Source organism: Cotesia typhae, unplaced genomic scaffold (genome assembly GCF_013202065.1).
Source record: "Cotesia typhae breed Kobodo isofemale line unplaced genomic scaffold, CoteBio_Ctyphae contig_11, whole genome shotgun sequence".
Taxonomy (NCBI): domain Eukaryota; kingdom Metazoa; phylum Arthropoda; class Insecta; order Hymenoptera; family Braconidae; genus Cotesia; species Cotesia typhae.
The window spans coordinates 4615802-4634279 of NW_027423711.1; the positions used below are offsets into that span (position 1 = coordinate 4615802).

The window sequence follows — 18478 nt, forward strand, 5'->3', positions numbered from 1 at the left end:
GCGGGAGCGAGAGGGAGAAAAAGACACCGACACCAAAGAGGCGGGGGTGCGATAGGTGTACCATACCCAGAAAGAGTATAGAGCGTACAGATGAATGGTGAACGAGAGAAAGAGAATGAGAATGAGAATGAGAATGACATTACAAGCCTACCGCGCACGTACCACCGATATAAATTTAACCGGTAAAACGATAAATTTAACATGAATTCATAGGGATCGCGTGGATAGATGAATTGCAACCTGTTCTACGTGACTCGGGTCGGGATTTAGATTTTTCGCTAGTCGCTAGTCTCTACTCAAGAAAACCCTTCCGGTACACTTGCTTCATACCTTTTTGTTTCGTTACATTTGTTTCAGTTAATCTATTATATATATTATATCTATTCTGTCGAATTATTTTTGTTTGATGAATTTACACTCCCGCGCAAGGTCATTACGTTTGTTTTGTTTGATCGATGCACATTTTTTTTTATTATTTGTGTTTTATGTTTCGTAAAAAAATTTTTTATGAGTTTGAGACACTAGTGGTATTTTTATTACAAAATTTAATACTTAAAAATTATTTATATAATTAAAACACTCATCTAAACCTTTCATTTGAGTACCCACATCAATTTTTCATATATTTTATATATTTATATATTTTATATATATGTTTATATAAAAAATATATCAAAAATGCATGTGGGTACTCAAATGAAAGCTCTTAATGAGTGTAACATCGGGATGAGCTTATATCTTTAAAAACTTCAATATTTAAGATAGTACAATTCAATTTAACAAAAGTTTTTTTTCTTTAAATAAAATTTATTTTAAATAATAAAAAAAAAATAAAACTTACTTTATTGTAAATAATTAAATTAAAATTCCAAATAAAAAAAATAAAATCCCAAAAGGCACTGCACTCACAATAAATAACAACACATCACATAAAACACAATAAATAATAAATAATAAATAAAAAAATAAAAAACCCACACAAATTAAAAGAACAAAGAGGACTAATAATAAAAATAAAAAATATATAAAAATAGCGCGTTAACTGAGTGAAGTGATGACGAAGACTGACCGTGGTTTAGAATTGTCGTTTAAAGAGAGTCGGTACCGGGTGCCACCTGTGCCCCTTGCCCTACCTGTCGGGCCTCATCCTTTGGCAAAAATACTAGGGGAGAAATGCGTTTGTCGAACAAAGACCGATGATGTTTGTCCTTGTTAGGAGAGCTCCTTTTCTACCACGTGCGCGAGGCGCGTGGTCTGCGTTTATATTTGTTGAGAAAGCGACTGCAGATGTAATGTAATGTAATGTCGGGTATTTCGGTATTTGTGTTGGTATTTTATTTGTAAAAAGTTACAGGGAGTGTACGTCGATGATAAAAGCCAAGTTCCTACAAGGTAGTGTGCGTACTAACACCACGCGGGGAACATACATAGTAGTCTCAGGTACATCCTCTGGAGTTACCCAAGTGGGGGGAGGATGTGCTTCCGTTCAATTCGATTACATCTCTTTTTCTCTTTATGTTTCGATACACCTCGTAATAATACCTCACACGTTTCATTTTTGTTTGTGATGTAAATAGTTTAAATTTTTTACATTTTACACGGAAAATATTTATGAAAATTAACTTGCTAGATTTTTAATAATTTTTGTAACAAAAAAATTGTGGCAAAAAAAAATTGACGTTTATGCAATTTTTTGAAAATAATTTTTTTGTTCAATAAAATTAAAATATAGTCAAGTGTGCTAACTTTAATGTCAAAAAAAATTTACTGAGCATAAAGTTAAAAAATTACACAGAAAAAAAATTGACTTGAATCAAAACAAAAAATTCTTAAATCAAGGAAAATTTATTTAACCCATGAAAAATTTCTTAGTTTAAGAATTTTTCTACTTGAATCAAGAAAATTAAATTCTTTAAAATTATTTATCATTTTGTTATTTTTTTTTTTTTCATTTATTTATTTATTTATTTAAAAAAAAAAATTAAGCTAATTCTAACTGCGTATAATTCAGCAAAGTAAATAAAAAAAATGTTTAACCGAAATTAGAATTAAAACGTTGAATATTTAACCCGACACCGAATCTAGATTGAAACTCGTTCTTTCTCTTAAACAAAGAGGCATCTTGTAAGGATCTTACAATAAAACGGTCGGCTGAGAAATAAGTGGATTGAAAGAGACAAATTATTCATCTTGCAGGCATCTGTTTCTCACGAACATTTCAAGTGACTATTGAAGCACCGGAAAGTGACAGTACCAGCACAACCCACTTCCGTCTCTACTCGTCCTCACCATAGATACTGTAGACACTTTAGACCTAAAAATAAAAAGGCTTCGTCCGTTGGAACCGTTTTCGCGGCATTAAACCCAATCCAGGTTGCACAAATGCGCAATTCAAACCGCCTCCTTCTTATATATCGCCTGAGGAGAGGAAAACCGACTATTTGCGGGTAAATTTAAATCTCTCAACCGCGAGCTCGCCGATTTTTAATTAATGCGGTTGGTTGGTACTTTCCGCACATGTGTGAAGTGTATAAAAAAGGTATAAACTACTAAGTATATAGTCGAAAGAGTGTCCGAGTCCAACGAACCAAATCCTTTGAATGTTCAGACGAGTTGCGTTTGTTGTTCGCTGGGGACCGCAAACACGACACACCTTCACTCCTTCCTCCTTCCTCCTTCCTCCTTTCCTTCTTTACCACTCGCATGCCTTATGCCTCTTGCTTGTCGTGGGAAAATTTGTGGGTATGTTACATTTAGATATGTTGTTATTTTATTTCATGCTACTGTTACTCTGTTATTACTTATTATTCACTTAATTTACTTTGCCGAGACACTTTTTTTGAATTAATTGACCTTTTCATTTTAATCATATGTCCATCTAACATATGGAGAAATTTTATTAGGTTGTTGTATGGAAATTTTTTTAATAATTTATTAGTTTAGAATTTAATACATACTCCTTTTTTTTTTTTTTAAAGATTCAAAAGATTTAAAATTTAAAAAATTTTAGCTGGAAAAAAAAAATTTTTTGCAAATAGCCAAAGATTACAAAATTTAGTTTTTACCAAAAATAAAAAATTCAAAGGACTTACAAAAGAAAAAAAATTATTTTGATTCTTTTTAATAATAACAAACTTCATATATAATATTTTATAGATAATAAAATTTTATTTACAATAGCCTAGATTAATTTAAAAATACCAATCGGCGAAATAGTCAAAAATATATAAAATAATATTTATGGAAGATTTTCTAAAATGGAGTCAGACAATTTACTACACAGTAAAAAATTTTGCGTCAATGCGTCAAAAAATTTTTATGTTAAATATTTAACAAGAAATTATTAAAAAAAAATTTTTTATATTTCAAAACTTCTTTTTTCAGCCTTTTAAATCCGTAAAAATTCAAAATCTAACTTCAAATGACTCCTGAAGTTGATTGATTAACTGAGAAAATTTTCAAGTCCAAAGTCAATACCTATTTAAAAAAAAAAGGGTTAAAAAGCTCAGCAGTAAGATCGAATCTTGTGATGGACGATGTGTCGGAAGTTTAAAGCAGTCTTGAAAGGACGAGGGTCTGAATAAATCTCAAGTCGAACGAGTGCTATTCGACATAATATTACAGTAAAAATAAAAGTAAAACAGCGACTCTTTTTCCGTCCATTATTCATTATTCATTGCGTGCTTTTTTAGATTTGCCAGATGCAACGACAACATCATTAATTATTGTTATTATATTTAATGCACCTTACATTTTACACATACACTTCCAACATTTGGTACACAATGTCTGATACATAACATGTATGTACACTCGTGTGTATTAGTTACCACAGTCAATTCCCTTCCAGATTCGTAGTCGAGCAAATCCGAAGCTTTATCATTTCGCTAATGGAACACAAACAGACGTGACTTAAATACTCAACTGTTAATAATAATTACTCTTTCCTTTTTTACAGAGTTAGAGCTTACGAGTTTTATCCGGGGTCGTGCTACCTCGCGAAAGCTCTAGCTTTCGTATATATATATATATATATATATATATATATATATATATATATATATATAGACCTTCATTTCTCAGCGAGTTATTTTTTAACTTGAGCTTACACATTTCGTTAATATTTAACTGGATAGAAGTTACGCTTGAGATGTACAGATTAATTAAATCGGACAATTAGATGATTAAAAAATTTTAATATATTTTTAGAGACCAGAAACTTTCTTTATAATAATTAAATTTATTATTTAATTAAATATTTTTTCATTAATCGTGATAAAAAATTTTTTATTTGACTTTTAGATAAAATTTATTTAGTAAATTTAAAAAATTGAATTTTTATACTTTAAAAATCAATATAGGCAATTTTTTTTAATTTTAGTTTGGAAACTAACTGCTAGGTGGCGCATAGTAGATATTTTTTCTCGCTAGTAAACTGTTAATTTTTTGAAATATAGGCTATTTATATATTTTTAGTTTTGAAATTGGCCGTTAGACGGCGCATGGTCGGAATTTTTCTCGCTAGTGAACTGTTAAATTTTTTAAATTAGATTGAATTAGAATAAAAAATTAAATAAATAAAAATTAAGTTAAATAAATAAATTAAATGAAGAATTTTTAATTAAAAAAAAATTTGGTTGGCTGAAAAATGAGAAAGTAATTTTTTTTTTGTTTAAAATAAATCAAGCAGTGTGCTGTAAAAAAATTTTTAAATCTTTTTAGTGAAAAATCGTGAGTAAAAAATATTTATTGATGAACAATACATCTGCAAACTAAATTAACAACTAACAAAATAAAAAAAAAAAAAAAAAAGACAAAGTTGATAAATATTTAAATTGTCTGCAACACAATAATCGTCACCTCAATATAAAATCTTTTGAATAATAAATAAAATCTTTAAGTTTATTGTTTTAACTGGTACAAATTTTGTGATTTAAAAATTTAAAACACCACAAATTTATTTCCACACCTCGAACAAAAAACTTTTAAAACAAAAATAAATATTAAAAGTCTATAAAATTTTTTTAACTTCAAACATGAAAAGTTATTTCTAAAGAGTTTGCTCTAATTGTCCCCAATAATTAAAAATAAATTTTTTATCTTGAAGACCTGAATGAAGTCTGGTGAAAATTCAAAACCGTCAGGCGTTCATTGTCTGGACTTGGATGAAAAGAAGTAAAGCCATCGGAATTAATGTAATCACAGCAGACGATTGCTTTGTTCCGGTTGTCACGTTTCCGCTGTCTGATTTTATTTCTCAAGAAACCCACCCTTTTTTAATTATCCGGCTCCAAAGACCGACTTTCCTTCCTTCTTCTTCATTTTTTATTATTCGCCTTCAGTCTGCCCACTGCCCATCGAAATAAAAATAAAATATTCTCCATCTTTTTAACGTTCCGCTTGAAAGCCGGGAAAACGTTACTCACCCACTTCCTGCTAGGGTGAGGGCTACTCCTTTCCTTCAATCTCGGAATTTTATAAGTGGCCTCGTTACTTAGTCAGCCATCTTGGATTTTGATTTATAATGTTGAAAAAAGAAGTTTTATTCTCAATAAAAATAATTAGAAAAAAAAAACTGTGTGACTGCCGGGACTTGTGAACTATAATTGAATAAAATTTTGCTTTATTAAATAATAAATTTTGTTAAATTGCACTGTACTTTTTTAACGAAGTCATTTCTTAATTATGTATCTAGAAATAGAGTATTTTCGAATGCAGTCTAAATATGATGATTTAATAATTCATAAAAAATTTTTTTTTCAAAATTTTCATTCTAAAAAATTAAAAACTAATTTTTTTCAAAATAAAAAATTTTTTTTGCGTTTTTTTATGAAAAATAAATTTTTTAAATACTTAGAAATATTTTTTTAGCTCAATAAAATTTTTCTTTATCTTTAGACATTTTTTTTTTCAAATATATATATATATATATATATTTGTTTTTAAAGAAATGTTTACAATAGTTGAAAAAAAAATTAATCATAAATTTAAACATAAAAAAAATCTAAATACTTTCAATGGAACATTAAAAGTCTTCAATCTTCGTATATAAATATAAAATAAAACCAGACCATTGCTCAAAGACCAAACTAAAAAATAATACTTAACCGTATAGATAGAAAAATACTCACACATTGAATGATGACGTGTTTATATTCATGTATTTTTTCAAAGAACGGTTACAGTTCATAGTTTCGTAACAGAAGCATAAATTGAAATGTCGTGAATTAGGTATAGAATCCCAAGAAAGTTTGTTGCTGTCGATACAATGTATCAGACATGCTTTATATGCAGCTGGAAATATACCTTCCACTGGCAGTTGATATCAACATTAATATTAATATTAACATGTTATCGACATATTTCGAGGCACCATTTAATTAAATCCGTAAATAATATATCGAGATGTTAATCTACTTACTGCTCTTGTGTTATGCAGAACTTTATATATATTTAATTAAGTCTATAGAGAGTACTCTGTTCGATACAATTTTTTTTATTTATTGAAGGAAAATGTCGAGAACCGGCTAAATTTAAGCTAAATTTAATCATTTTATTTGATGATAAGAAAAATGAGGCCACGGGTATTAATTATTCAGGGAATTATTTATGACATTAATTCTGTTGACGCGGAGGATATTTATTGGCAATTTGTTTGAAATGTTGCCACATTATTTCGGGAAAAAAATTTTTTTTATTTTTAAATCATCTTATAATTTATTTTATAACTTTGAAAATTTTTTTTATTAATTTTTTTTTGCTAAAAAAATTTTTAAACTCTTAAAAAAATTAAAGAATTGTTAAATTTCATTTAAAAAGTAATTATTAATTTTTTTATGACGGATATTTATAAATAAAATTATTTTTAAAGATTTATATTAAGAGAAATTTTCCAAAAAAATTAATTTTATTTTATTAAGAATTTTTTTATTTAAAAAAAAAAAAATCTCATCAAATTCTAATTTTGAAAGAGCGTAAATTTGCTAACCCGTCCATTTTTTGTTTACATTTTTCTGTATAAAAAAAAAGACATAATTGGCAATTAGATAATTGTCGAAATAAAAAAGCTAAAACAAACATCATCAGATTTATCTATTTGATGGGGGAAAAAAGTTGAACAAACAGTGAAGCAAACTAAAAAAAATTCAATATAAATAAATAGCACTTAACTAAAGAAACTAATTCTCTTGCGGTGATAAATTTGTTCAATAAAATCGATGAGCAATATTGATGGTCAAGAGCCATAGACTGAGTTTCCAATTTCATGGCAATTATTGAATACTCTGCTCGCTCGTACTCGCCAAGAGATGCTTCTTTTTCAAGAGCTTTTTTTTCTTCAAAAAAAATTTTTTTTCCCTAAAACTCGTAACAAAAAAGTGAGAAAGGTATTTATTGGTTTATTTATAGTTCAATATTAAAATATTTATGAAGCAATGTTCGATATGGCTCGCATATCATAAGACGCTCATGATCATGAAGATCCGTTTAAGAATTCCACGAACGTTGCATATCACCCTCTCGCTCTCTTTCAGTTCCCTTCTCCCTTCTTACCTTCACTAAACTTCAGTCTTTCCAACAATACCAACGTTCCACGCATAATAAAAACTACCCGTTCGAGAATACGTAAACGATATGGGCGTGATCAACTCACTGTCCCGCGTTTCACGTTTCGCGTTTCCTCTTTCTGTTCTTTTTCTCGCTTACACGCATATTTTTTTTTTTTTTAATTTTTTTTTCTCCTGCAACTTCGAATTGCAAGCACAGTATTATTATTTTATTTGTTTACGAAAATCCCACATTTAAAGCTATTTTTTTCAAGTAAACACTGGATTGAAATATTGTGATTACACGTGATGGTTTTTATTTGTTTTTGAGTCAGCAAATAATTTTTATAATTACAAAAAAAACATTTTTTTATGTTTGTATTGTTAATTTGTTTAATGAAAATTTTATATTATTTTTATTAAAAAAAAAAATTAATAAATAAAATTTTGCTTTATTAAATAAGGACTTGTGTTAAAATACACTGTATTTTCTTAAATATTGACGTTTTTTTAAATATAAGCTCATCTCGGTGTTACGCTCATCAAGAGCTTTCATTTGAGTACCCACATGCATTTTCATATATTTTTCATGTATACATATATGTAATATATATAAATACATGAAAAATTGATGTGGGTACTCAAATGAAAGGTCTTGATGAGTGTAACATCGGGATAATCTTATATCTGTAAAAATATCAATAATTTACAAGATATGAAGTCATTTCTTAATTACACATTCCAAAATTTTACGTCATTGCGTCAAAAAACAGTATTAAAAATTTTTTTGTTAAATATTTAATACTTTTATATTACTCTTAATAATATAAATAATAATTTTTAAATTTTTTAAAAATATGTTAAGATTTAATAGACATATATTTCTGAATTTTCATCCGACTAAAAAAAAAAAAAAAAAAATTGAATTTATTTCCAATTCTGGATATGATAGATTAAATAAACCAGAAAAAAAAAAGTTTATAAACTGATGTCAATTTTTAAACTGACATTTCGAAAATAGAAATTTCAGAGTTACATTATTTACATTCTTAGCATTCAAAAATAACTTTTCAATTTTTGTGGATTAAAAAAAAAAAAAAAAAAAAAAGTCCAAATATTTATCACTATTTTTATTTCTATAAAGGAAATTACTTTTATTATGTAAAAACGTTTTTTATAAATACACCAATATAATTAAAAAATTATTTCACAATTTCGTTATCTAGAAAATGAATTTGCATAATACAAATTCTTGTTCAGTTTCGGCTCTTTAATTTTTCAGCCTGAAATTGATTCCCCGAAGAAATTTCTCTCTATCAATAGAACACAATTAATTCAAGTGTGAATTAATTAACCGAAGCTATTTAAATTTCTTCGGATATTTATTTTCACACAGAATTTATTTCTGCATTTAAAATTTTCTTGTGATAAAAAAAAAATTTTTTTTTGCAAAGCTTGTAGAGATTTAGTAAACTAATAAGAGATTTTCATAGAAACTAATATTGCATTTCAAGTAGCAAAGCATTGAAGCAAGTGCTTAACATGATGGAGAGGATTATGTACAGGCTATATTATATCTAAATATATGTATATATTATTCATGATAATTGAAACGATAAGTACGAAGGCATGTCATAAGTACCAATTGTAGTAACAGCCCTGCAAAATGTCGCATTAGAATCTGTCGGAAATGTTTTACGTCGAAATAAGTGATCCGCTGTCAGTGTGTAAAATTTCATTCATGAAATTTACATCACGACGATAAATATATTATTGACATTTATATAAAGTTTTGATTATAAATAATAATTTGAAATAATTTTAAAGTTATTTATAATTAATTTAAATGACATTTAAAATATATAAAATAAATTCTTAAAATAATTTGCATATAAAAATTATTTATCAATTTTTAAACGAAAGGTATAAATAAAAACAAAAAAAAAATCCCTGAAAAATTGGTTAGCTCTATGAAATTTTCATATTAAATAAATGAAGGGGCAGTAATGGGATAAGGATTTAAAAATAAAAAGTCACAGGATTCAGCTGATTTAACCTTATACATCAGACGGCAGAGAGAAATCATGGAAAAAATTTAATACGGGATGAGATTCGCGGAAATCTGGAATTGAAAACACTGAAGAAAAAAGGGATGGAGGGAGAAAAGAAGCGAACGAGTCTCTTTGAGACGTGATAGGTGAATCGGGTCAACTAGGTTAGAAAACTTCTTTTGCGTTGGCTCTGCTTTTTTTAAAGAAAACTACGGAAAATGGAATGGGAATAGGGGGGAGGCGGCTTCTCAGAAGTGAGGAATCGAAAATAGTCTGACGGTCTTGAGTCTTGATCAATTTCCGCAGTATCCTTAATTTCCGATGATACGGCCGTTTTCCAGTTATATATTTCTGTTTATTTATTTTATATTCGTACGTAAATTTAATATTTTTTCACTCCGGTGGAATATATTTTTATTTATTTTTTTTTCCTTTCATTACTCATTAATTATTTAGATTTTTCACCACGAATGTATTAATTTCACGAGAAAAAAAATTTTTTTTTAAGTAAAAATTATCCAACGCAATTATTTTTGTGATTTTTTTTTTAATTTCATAAAAAATTCATTATTTAAAGCCTTCACTGTAATTATTTTGATTTAAAATAAAATTTTGGGCGTCTTACAACTCTACATGCGAGAAGAACGCCATCTGCGCCATCTAGTGGCGCTTTGGGAACTAAATTTAAAAATAATTTAAAATAAATAAAAATAACTTAAGGGGTTAATTTTTTAGAATAATAACGCAAAATTATTGCTAATTAAAAAAGGAAAAAACAAGAGTGTTAAAAATTTGAAATGATTCTTGATAAAATAAAATTCTATGAGATTTAAATTGCCAAATGCGACACACAGCACTTGAATGGTGAAGAACCAAGTCCTTGGCTCGCTTGACTGACTTATCGGGCCATCAGTAAAACATGCGCAAGTGACTTGTAAACATTCCTCATGAATTTATTCTGTCGCTGCCGATTCCACTTCATATTTTTACCTCCTATATTCACACATTGTTCTCTAAAGATTTTTACATTATTTACAATACGACATACGTGATCAATCTCATCTACGGCCTGTTAAGGTAGGAGTCATATGTTGGGCGGTTAAGACCTTATGTTGCGTTAAATCGACATGGGAAATAGTTACGAAGATTTTTTTAGGAAATGGGGGAGCGCTTATAGGGGGTCTCGAAACCCCTCACGGTAACTTTCTGACTTATGTTACTTAATACGTAATGTGTATGACGTAACAGTAACCGGTATAACTGCGGTGAGTGATTATATCACTAGCAGATTCAAAGTCAACTGATTTCCCATATGGTGTTAGGGTAATTTTAATTTTAGAGTTTAGCGGAGTTAATACGTGAGAATATCTAAATTAAAATTATTTTTTCAATTCACAATATTTATATATTTATTTATTTATTTAAATAAACAAACCCAACAGCCTAAGCCATATTAACAATTAATAAAATTTTAAACAATAAAAAAAAAATCCCTCCAGCCAAAAAATATTTAAAAAAATTTTCTGAACCTATTAATCATCAACAGTAATAATTATTTTTTTAATTTAAATTCTTTTGACTAAATTTCGAATCTTAACAGACGTTTAAAACTAATTTTTTAGTTTTCTTTCCTTTTCTCAAAATGCAAGTTATAGTTTTTACTTTTTCTTTATGCGTAATATTATCTTGTAAAAGCACGTTAAATTTATTTTCTAATGACCCTGTTATTGGCTATTACTGTTGGGCTTTTATGTAAAAAAATAAATAAAATTAGTTTTAATAATTAATTCAAAATAAATCAAATTTTTCTTCAGAAAAAAAATTTTTAAAATATAAAATGCATAAACACACAAGTTATATAGTTATTTAAAAGTCTGACTGTCATGTCCCGTAGTGGCCAAGTTGGTAAGGCGTCGAGACAATGTAATTCTATGCTTGTATAGCTACCTTTGAAGTATTTTTCTGGTTAATAGTCTACTATCAGACAAAATAGGTAGAATTTACATAATTTTTCATGTAAAAATTCTTTGTAAAAATAATAAAATTTATTTTAAGCCGTAAGATGGACGGCGGGGGAAGATGGTCGATCTTAACAAGCATCGAATGTTAACTCGAAGATCCCTGGTTCGAATCCAGGCTACGGGAGTTTTTTTTTTTTTTTTTAATTAAAAGAAAACAATACTTTTATTGTTAAAAATTAAAATTTTGACAATTATATAATCTAAAGCATAAAAGAAAATATTTATCCGAGTAAAAAAGTAAAAAAATATAAACTCTCTTTATAACAATGACACTAGTTTGTCCTGTAGTCTGAAGTGTACATCCGTCGTTATCTTTACGATTGTTCCTGAACTAGATGTGTTCTAAAAAAAAAAAAAAAAAAAAAAAAAAAAATGACTATTATTTTATAAATAAACATTTTTATTCCATTTTTTTTTTTTTTTTTCCGTAAATAGAAACAAGTTTTATGGAAACATTTTATCACGTTCCCAATAATAAATCCAACCCTTATCTCTGTCGAGATAATAAAATAAAATTTCATCAACGAAAAAATTTGACGTACTGTCTTTCCTTTTTTTTCGTCCTAGCTCAAGAGTTTTTCCGAAAGAGGTTTTGCTTTATCGAATCCATAGCGGACGTGTCACATCACGCGACATACTAGACGTTCACTGAAATTATTGTGACGCGGATTTTCCCGAATTTATGATATTACATTTTTTGTATATAATATAATTTAGTGTAACATTATATGAAATAGTTATGTAGTTTGCGGTAATGAACTTGCACCAACAGATTTTTATTTTACGAATATTTTTTAGATTTTTTTATTTTATAGTTTTTCATGCACCGCGATGTGGGTTATTGATCATCTGCCAACCGGGAGATTTCCGGTGCCGTTAAATAAATGTCGAGAGGTTAGAGATGTAAGAAATATAATAAATTTATGACAATATGTCAGAGATAGAGACCGAATTTTTCTGGATATTCAAGAAACCTTTTAATATACTCCAAGAGTCAATCCATCAACTCTTTATTACGTTTATTCATCATAAATTAATTTTATTAAATTTAATTCTTTCTGATGTCAGTTTATAATCCAAATAATTTTAGTAATTTATTTTATTAATGTACGGACATTAAATGACAATATTAATATTTTTTAAAGGTAAAAAAATTATTTATTAATATTTAAACGTAAAAAAAAAATTCACTCTTAAAATTTTGAAAAAAAAATTTTAATATCGACAATAATTTTTTTTTATTAAAATATTTTTTTCAAGCCATAGTAATTTTTGAATATAATCTGATAAATAAAATAAATTACGATTTAAAACTGTCTGAGCATCGAGTCCGACTAAATCTCGACTTTTCTACTGCCTGTTCGTAAATATACAGATGTATATAATAATAACGAAAATACGAAGCTTTCGTGTCTGACAAAATGATTGAAGGTGAATTATAAATGAAGATTAGATAGGTGTAGTTGGATGAAATACGGGAGTATGAGCGAATTCGGACAGCCGGAGCCCGGATTCCCAGAGGTTATTTACATAACCGAGTTGCGAAATGTAAGCAGGGTGTGTATTACATACCATCGGAATCAGAGACAGCCGGTGGAGAACCGCGTCTTGCTTGCGAATAGACCGGGTAGTTCTATGGAAGGGCTGCTCCGGATTGCATTCAAAACCGGCATCGATGTATTTATGGGCTTCTAGAACCCGCAAATTTGCTTCTAGACCGAGAACATTAACCTGACCCACTGGAAATGTCTGGGTTGTCTAGGTGTCTTGTGTATATCATCCCGTCTTGCACCCTTTGTACTAACAAACACGACACCCGATCCCGGCTTCTATTGATTTATTTCGCGAACCTTCGATCCCTGTCTCAGTTGTCTCAATTTTATATCTTTATCATATTTTCTTGGGCTTTAAAATATTTTTCAAGTGTTAAAATAATTTTTTATTTCAAAAATTTAATCAAGAAAAATTTTATTCGTTCAAAATTATTTATTTTTAATTTATTAAAAATCATTTTTTCTTGAATAAAATTAATTTTTTTATTAAAATCCAGTGTCATCTTTTTTCTTCCGTATACACTGTTATTAATTTATATTGATTAACATTTTTTAGTTTAGTTTTATATAAAAAAGCTTGTTTAGATTAAATCTAAAATTTTTGATAAATTTTTTCAACAAAATTTTAAATTTCTCAATTTTTTTTAACCAAATCTGTCAAATTAAATAAAAAAAACTGTGAATAAAAAATTACAGCTTTGATTTCGAGTTAATTTTATTTATTTTCAGAAAAACTAACAGCTCTATAATTAAACAAAAATTGCTACGTCACGTGTAGTAATTCTTCCAGTTCTTTTAATAAAATAAAATCCACCGTCAATTAAAATATTTAAAATTATGACTAAAGCATTAAATATTTAATCTGTCAGGACAGTTTTATTCCAACTGTTTAATTATTTTATTGAAAATGACAACTTCACCAAAAATGACATCTTGATGTAAAAATAAATCCGTTGGACAAAAAACTAACTCAGTTGTGACAGTAAAATTAGTTGTATATTTAATTAATAAAAATACATTATTACTTAAAATAATTCATTATTTATTCAACAACAGAGATTTAGTTTATTTGCATGAGTGTCTACACAGAATCCGTGAAAACCCAGCGAACTTATTTCATTACCGATGCAAATGCTAGCTCTTTCACGCATAAGCGAGTCAAGTTGTTTTAATGCATTTTACGTCTATGTCTAGTCTAGTCTGTGGAGGAGTAACTAAACTACAACTGCCTCTAGTTCTACTTGAGGAAGACTCGGCTGGTGTATGCGCTATTACGAGTCTAGTTTCTGCATTTTTAACGGACACTTGGAATAACATTATGTATATCGGTTCATCTCTCCATACGTCGGTTCAGATACATATTACTGCTACTGGTTCAGTGGTAGCGGCCTCGTTACTTAGTCGTGCAGTCGAATTCCTCTCGTTGTTATACTGTTGACGTCAAGATTTATTTACTCAGGATATTATTTACGATTTTGCAACCTCATATTGTTTATTCATGGGAATTTATTTGCCAAAATTATTTTCCGTAAATTCAAAATAATAATTCATTATTAATGGTTTAAATTTTTGAAAAAATGTTGTGGCTAAAGAATTGATCCTATAAAAAATTTTTTCAAAGTTGTTTAAAATTTTATTTTATAAAAAAAAATGTCTCTTGTGTTCATTTTCTTTTGGATCAATAATTTCACGTAAAAAAATTTTACGTCAAAAGATTTTGTGTTAAATATTTAACACTTTTATGTGAAAATTTATCATTTATTGTGTTAATAAATTAAAAAATTTATTGATATTGATATTGATTTTTTTTTTTTTTTTTTTTTTTATAAAATTAAATTTGGAATAATTTTGTTTGATAAATTTTTTTATAGGAACGATATTTTTGCCGTAATATCGTCAAAAAATTGCAGTAAAATTTTTGACCCTATTACACATAAATTGTATCTAATTTAAACGCATAAGAGTGTTCTCATCAAAACAAAATCAATAACGCCCAACGTAAATAACATCGTAAACTAAATAAATATGAGCATCGAATAGGTTAAGGGTGGACATGAGTGAGAGTGAATAACCCTGGCGGTAATTTTCGATGGACATTGGACGAGTAATAAATTTGATATTATATACGAGCTAAAGACATAATAAATTCTGCTCCAAATATAAACACATGGATAGAGAGAGAAGAGATGTGTTTGGATGAGCGAGGAGATATTGCGGATAGTGAGTCGCACGAGTGAATAGCAGAAGCGGTCTTCCTTCAATACGAGCTGTCCTCTTGATGCCCTACCGTGACGTTTCTCTTTACGAGCAGCCACCGGGGTTAAATATTCATGTTCCTCTTCAGGTTCTCTTCCTCTTTCTCCTCTTCGTCTGGCGGAGCGCCAGTAGTCTCAGCTATTACATTTCACCCTCGGTTTCGACTGTTGTAGTGCTCGAATGTCACTCTCGGGTAGTTCCACTGCCCGAGACCTAAAATCGTTTTACATCTGTTGCGAGCCACTAAAAATTTATTTCCCTTGGCTACTTTTAGATAAAGTTCATAAGTCATGTTTCTGTCGTAATTCCGCGGATACTTTGGTCAGTTTAAGTTGCAGATATTTTTACATTTGTTACAATTAATGTCTAAAATAATAAATTACAACAGTGGTAAGGTCAAAATTAATTTCTTTTTTTTTTTTTTTTTTAATTTAACAATAATTTAAAATTAAATAATTAATGATTTTTGTTAAATTGCACTGTACTTTCTTAAATATTGACATTTTCTAAGTTCTAACCCCATCCCGATGTTACACTCATCAAGAGCTTTCATTTGAATATCCACATGCATTTTCATATATTTTTCATATATTCATATATATATATATATATATATATATATATATATATATATATATAAATATATGAAAAATTAATGTGGGTACTCAAATGAAAAGTCTCAATGAGTGCAACATCGGGATGAGCTTAGATCTTTAAAAATTTTAATTATTAGGTAATAACAATAATTTGTCAAAAAGGTGTTGATAATTTCCGACAGGTGGCGTGCGTATGATCTCTAAATTTTCTCCCTATCAGAAATTTAAATTTAATGTCTAAAACTTGTAATTTTCTTTAACGAAAATTTTGTATTGTTTTCATTGAAAAAAATTTGTGAATAAAATAATAATAAATAATTTTTAATGTAGATTTTGAGTAAGAAACTTTCACTTTATACTATCGCGGAAGTCTAGGGTTCGATTCCGGAGCTCGTCAAAGTTAAAACCGGCTCTTTAGTTCCGCAAAGAATTTATTTTTTTTTTTCTCATCCAATAAATGTCAATCAAAAACCCAAGTAAAGAATCTAATGGTACAAAAGATACCTTAAATTTTTATGACCAAAAACGAACGATAACGCCGTTGCAAAATAAATATTTTTTGATGAGCAAAACGTTAGAACCGAGTGTAGACATAAAAATAGGGCCGTAAAAAATTTACAGCTTTTTTTCATTACAGCCCATTAATATTTGGTGAAAAAAAAAAAAAAAATGACCAACTCCTCTTTAATTTAGAGGACATAAACGTCGAATTTAATGACTTATCATGATAATAAATTATATAATATTTATTTTTATTATTTTATTCTCACATAAATCCATCGCTACACATATTTATATCGAACTTTACCTGCGTCATTACACACTATAAGGTTACCTCGACATCATAGAGGAGAAAAACCGCAGGAGTGATTTTCCGTTTAGTTTGAGGATGACAAAACTTAGATTGGTGCATTTGTCACTGCAACGCCCCGACAAAATCGAAAAAGTCGGGATGCACTCTACTCGTTGCTCTCTTTTTTATTATACTTTACTTTTATTTTTATTTTTATATCGTTACAAATTACAGCGAGGTGAATCATTTAATTTTTTATTTTTTATCTTTGCAACAGCGTTATTTCTTTTTAACTTTTGAATTCAGAAACTAACTCTGCTCGTATATGTATAAATATATAAGTTAGCTCGCTAAATGACAATTTTACGAGACATTCTAAATAGTGATTGGTAGTTGATACCCAGGAAATAGCTACTTCGAAAAACAATTTAACTGTAATGTCAGCTTTTTTATTTTTTATTTTTATAGACTAGGCGTCCTAGGCATCATAGATTTATTGTCTATAAAAATATTTTATTGAATCAACGACGCTAAGAGCATGATAAAAAATTATTATTCTGCTTTCTAATATAAATTTAAACCGACACTTATAATAAAATTAAATATTAATAGTCGAGTAATTTTATTAAAAAATATTCGATTTAATTAATCACTTTTTATTTAATTAAAACTTCAGGGCATTTAATTTATTATTAAAAAATTAAATTTCTGTAATTTTTGTGTTCTTAAAAAATCAATCATCACAAGAATTTTTTTTTTAATAAAATAAAAAAATTAATTAATTCACTTTTTTAAAAATATTAATGAATTTATTTTTTAAAAAAATTTAGTAGAGAAAAAATTTAATTGATGCATTTCTTGATGAATTAAATATTTAAAAAAAATTAATGAATGCATCTTAAAAAAAAATGGAGTATGTAAAAAATTTAATTAATGCATTTCTTTAAAGAATTAATTATTAAAAAAAAATTAATTAATGCATTTAAAAAAATTCAATGATTTAATTTTTTAAAAAAATTATTAAAATTGAACTAAAAAATAGTTAAATTTTTTAAAAAATCCTTCAAATATTTACAATCATTAATTTTTTTAAAATATAAAAAATATAAATTGAAGGAAAATAATTCAGAACTCTGCTTGTAAATTCTCTGTGCAGTGTATCAGAGTAAATTTATCAGTATTAGATCAATAAATGAAGACAAATGCAGCTAAAGCGCCTAATAATTTTTAATTAGACATATCGTGGTGCCGGTTTGGTGAATGCAACCATTGATTAGAATTTATCCAGCAGTAACGGGAATTTACCACCCCTCTAAACTCCACAAATTAAAAAAAAAAAAAAAAAAAAAAAAAGCTTCGATCATCAAAACCCTGCTATTGAAACAAACATAATTTTATAGCGGTCTAATTGAACCGTCGCATACTCCCATTATCTGACGGAAGTGAAGAGAGTAGAGAAATAGCAAAGTAAGCGGTAAATCCAAACCGGATTACGGATCTAGAGCTGAAGGAATTATTTACCATAAAAACTATGATAGATAATAAAGTTTCAAAGAGAAGGATTGAGCTTTCATATAAATATCATTTTCAAAGTATTTAATTAATTTTTTTTATTTTAATCTTTTTTATAAAAATCTTTAAATTTATCTATTTTTATTTTCGCA

General features: G+C 27.8%; 1 long non-coding RNA gene across 2 annotated transcripts in view; it reads left to right on the forward strand.

The window, feature by feature from the left end:
* Window positions 1–18478, forward strand: part of LOC141535308 (uncharacterized) — a 94444-nt gene that overhangs the window by 57625 nt on the left and 18341 nt on the right. The window lies entirely within an intron of this gene.